Below are 5,158 nucleotides of genomic sequence, written 5' to 3' on the forward strand. Positions count from 1 at the left end.
TGGATACCTAGTTGAACGTCCTGCACGGTTTTTAAGTACCAAGGAGTTCGTCTTGATGGTGCGAACCTCTGTGATCACTGTGACGCGCCATTGTGTAATCCACCGAATATGGACGTCGTCATAATCTCCTGGAATCCTTTTCTGAACTGCCTCGATGTATCCAGACCATTGTTCGTAGTAATTGACAGAAAGTCATCGAGTAAAGCAAAAGTGATTTCTGACGTTCCCCAAGGTAGTGTTATAGGCCCTTTGTTGTTCCTTATCTATATAAACGATTTGAGAGACAATCTGAGCAGCCGTCTTAGGTTGTACGCAGAAGACGCTATCGTTTATCGAATAATAAAGTCATCAGAAGATCAAAACAAATTGCAAAACGATTTAGAAAAGATATCTGAATGGTGCGAAAATCGGCAGTTGACCCCAAATAACGAAAAGTGTGAGGTCATCCACATGAATGCTAAAAGGAATTCGTTAAATTTCGGTTACACGATAAATCAGTCAAATCTAAAACCGTAAATTCAACTAAATACCTAGGAATTACAATTACGAGCAACTTAAATTGGAAGGAACACATACAAAATATTGTGGGGAAGGCTAAACAAAGACTGCGTTTTATTGGCAGGACACTTAGAAAATGTAACAGATCTACTAAGGAGACTGCCTACACAACACTTGTCCGTCCTCTTTTAGAATGCTGCTGCGAGGTGTGGGATCCTTACCAGATAGGATTGATAAAGTACATCGAAAAAGTTCAAAGAAGGGCAGCAAGTTTTGTATTATCGCGAAATATGGGAGAGAGAGTGTCACTGAAATGATACAGGATTTGGGCTGGACATCATTAAAGGTGAGGCGTTTTTTCGTTGCGTCGGAATCTTCTCACAAAATTCCAATCGCCAACTTTCTCCTACGAATGCGAAAATATTTTGTTGACATCGACCTAAATAGGGAGAAACGATCAGCACGATAAAGTAAGGGAAATCAGAGCTCGTACGGAAAGATATAGGTGTTCGTTCTTCCCACGCGTTATACGAGATTGGAATAATACAGGATTGTGAAGGTGGTTCGATGAATCCTCTGCCAGGCACTTAAATGTGATTTTCAGAGTATCCATGTAGACGTAGATGTAGATACATCTGAAAAATCTTCCTGGGTGGTCCTTAAACATAACGCCATCGCGTCTACAGTCCTACGCACCTGCTTCGTCGTCTGCAACGCATATGTCACCAGCCCCATCCAGCTGAACTTCCATTTAAAATTCGTTTGGATGTTTTGACTAATCAGTTTCTATCTCAATCTTTTATTTCTGCCCACAGATTAACACTTATTAGAACTTTTTTTCTATTTAAGATAATAAATATTAATTATTTCTGGACATTTTAAACTAGTGAATGACTTTTGAGTTTGATTTAGTCAAGTAAATATGATCATTTCCTTGCCTTAATCAAAGGGGGGTGTATATCGACATATTAGTAATTTCCTCCTTTTTTTCTTGTTGTAATAAATATATTTTATTTTAGAGCAAATAAAATATAAATGTGTTATTTGTGATGAAGAAAAACCACTTGTATGCGAGACATGCAGTCATAATGCGTGAATTCTGGAGTAATCAGTTTAGAAAATAATATCCCTGTAAAACAATATCCGTCTTTTGCTTGTCATACTGTTGTGCCCCAGGAAAGTATCCCCGGCGGACACTAAAAATTTGTCCAAGCTCTACCTTGGCAGCTTCCGGAAGGCGAATCTCCTGTGTCAGTGACCAATAGACTACCAGCTAGGGAAAAATGCTCAGCGATTTGCGGCAAACACGGAAGCTATCGTAGCACGGGGCAACGTCCGAGCGCCCAAATCTGCAAATGAAGCATAATGACAATACAGAAGCCGAGAAAACACCCATTCTAAAAATCAAATGGCTCTGAGCACTATGCGACTTAACTTCTGAGGTCATAAGTGGCCTAGAACTTAGAACTAATTAAACCTAACTAACCTAAGGACATCACACACATCCATGCCCGAGGCAGGATTCGAACCTGCGACCGTAGCGGTCGCTCGGCTCAAGACTGCAGCGCCTAGAACCGCACGGCCACTCCGGCCGGCCCACACATTCAACATCTGCATCTACGTGATTACTCTGTTACTCACAATAAAGTGCCTGGCAGAGGGTTCATTGAACCACCTTCATGTTGTCTCTCTACCGTTCCACTCTCGAACGGCACGCGGGAAAAACGAGTACTTAAATTTCTCCGTGCGAGCCCTGATTTCTCTTATTTTATCGTGATGATCATTTCTCCCTATATAGGTGGGTGCCAACAGAATGTTTTTGCAATCGGAGGAAAAAACTGGTGATTGAAATTTCATGGGAAGATCCCGTCGCAACGAAAAACGCCTTTGTTTTAATGGTTGCCACTCCAATTCACGTATCATATCTGTGACACTATCTCCCCTATTTCGCGATAATACAAAACGAGCTGCCCTTCTTTGTACTTTTTCGATGTCATCCGTCAGTCCCACCTGATGCGGATCCCACACCGCACAGCAGTACTCCAGAATAGGGCGGACAAGCGTAGTGTAAGCAGTCTCTTTGGTAGACCTGTTGCACCATCTAAGTTCTGATAGCGGAACAAACACTGGTAGCAGTTACTTCTGTAAAATATCTGGGAGTACGCGTGCGGAACGATTTGAAGTGGAATGATCATATAAAATTAATTGTTGGTAAGGCGGGTACCAGGTTGAGATTCATTGGGAGAGTCCTTAGAAAGTGTAGTCCATCAACAAAGGAGGTGGCTTACAAAACACTCGTTCGACCTATAGTTGAGTGTTGCTCATCAGTGTGGGATCCGTACTAGATCGGGTTGACGGAGGAGATAGAGAAGATCCAAAGAAGAGCGGCGCGTTTCGTCACAGGGTTATTTGGTAACCGTGATAGCGTTACGAAGATGTTTAACAAACTCAAGTGGCAGACTCTGCAAGAGAGGCGCTCGGCATCACGGTGTAGCTTGCTCGCCAGGTTTCGAGAGGGTGCGTTTCTGGATGAGGTATCGAATATATTGCTTCCCCCTACTTATACCTCCCGAGGAGATCACGAATGTAAAATTAGAGAGATTAGAGCGCGCACGGAGGCTTTCAGACAGTCGTTCTTCCCGCGAACCATACGCGACTGGAACAGGAAAGGGAGGCAATGACAGTGGCACGTAAAGTGCCCTCCGCCACACACCGTTGGGTGGCTTGCGGAGTATAAATGTAGATGTAGATGTAAGTGTTCTGCCAATGAATCGCAGTCTTTGGTTTGCTCTACCCACAATATTATCTATGTGATCGTTCCAATTTAGGTTATTTGTAATTCCATCGATCCCGCAGGACCCAACCTCACAGTGCCGGGGAAAGCAACCGAGGATGTATCAGTTTTTATTAGTGACGTAAAGGCTGCCTCCAAGTTGGGAAAATGGTCCGACGAAACGTCCTTGAATATGGCTAGATTAAAGTTTAATGTGTGACGCGAGAACGTACGTTATATACCATGAGCCCTCAGTAAAGCCCAAACGTTTGATGAGCTGGCTAACGGTCGAATACAGCGCTATCGGAAGCAGAACAGAGTGAAGTTCTTCAGGGAAAATCTCAAAGGACTACTGCAGAAGTACTGCGAATCAGTGGAATCCTTCTGTGACAGGATCAGGAAACTGAACTGCAAATGTATGAACTAACGCAGAATGCGGAGGCCGATACAGTGATTCTGCGTGAGGCAGGGAACAGGGCTCTGGACGTGTTTCTAAGATGTAGTTCTGCTGATATATCAGATGTGGACAAACGGGTCACATCAGGAAGCAGTGTCGTCAGCCCGAATGTTATGAATGCGGAGAGGTGCACGTGATTGTGGGAAGAAAGCACGGGACAAGCGACGTCCTCATAATCGGTCGTTAAACGGCAACGGGGATGCCTATTCTGTCGGACGGCATTCCCAGTATAACATGAGACTGCAGAAACGTATGCACGGACGGAGTGTTGTTTGCTAGACAAAGTAAATGGTAGGGAACATAAATTTCGGCTGAACACAGGGGCTCGCGCGTGAGTAGTCTCTTCGGCAGAAAGAGACTGCGGTCGCCACGGTATTGGTTACGGGGAGCAGTTGATAATGACGTGAAGTTATTGGGGACAACGCTGTTCATTTTTAACGTGGGAAATAAGTGTTTTCAAGAGAATGTATAAGTATTGCCGCGTGTAAAAAGGCTCTGAGCACTATGGGACTTAACTTCAGAGGTCATCAGTCCCCTAGAACTTAGAACTTCTTAAACCTAACTAACCTAAGGACATCACACACATCCATGCCCGAGGCGGGATTCGAACCTGCGACCGTAGCGGTCGCTCGGTTCCAGACTGTAGCGCCTAGAACGGCTCGGCCACTCCAGCCGGCTGCCGTGTGTAGGTGAGGGGTACTGTGCGATCCTGGGTCTCGCTTTCTGTGCTAAACATCACGCAAAAATTGACATTTTAGAGAGTACAGTTCACTGATCCTGAAGATGGTACCTAATAAACTGCGTGATAGGATACCGTGAGGGCCAGGGAAGTTGATCTGGGTGAGCATAGATGCTGACCTACCTAAGGATTTATTGTATGTTGTAGAGTCGCTGGGAACTAACGAAGAATTGGATAAGTCACACTGTTTTGTACACAGGAGTACAGTACGCGTCAGTGACATGGAGGCAGATTTTATAGCTAGGGTCAGTCTCAGTAATTCTGGCAGGGACGAAGTGAGTCTGCCAAAGATGCTATTAATTGCTAATTTACATGTTTTGGAGGAAGATGATATGGATAGGTCAAATATGGACCTCTGCCACGATAAAACCATCAATGAATCTGAGTTACATGAGGAAGTGCAACATTTACAAGGAGATAATAGGGAAGCAATGGCAACTTTGTTATTGAAGTTCATGACTTGGTTTCATCCAAGTGGTCAGTTGCAACGCTACTCATGCAACACACAACACTAACAGGGAACAATGCTGCAGTGTACAATAACCCATATCGAGTTCTGACGTGCATTCAACTGATAATGGAAGAATTTATCGACCAGCAGCTGGCTGACGGTATTACTGAGTATAGTGACAGTCCCTGGGGGCACTAGTTATATTGGTTCCAAAAAAGCCACCACATGGCATTAAAAAAT

Source organism: Schistocerca nitens, chromosome 3 (assembly GCF_023898315.1).
Source record: "Schistocerca nitens isolate TAMUIC-IGC-003100 chromosome 3, iqSchNite1.1, whole genome shotgun sequence".
Lineage (NCBI taxonomy): Eukaryota > Metazoa > Arthropoda > Insecta > Orthoptera > Acrididae > Schistocerca > Schistocerca nitens.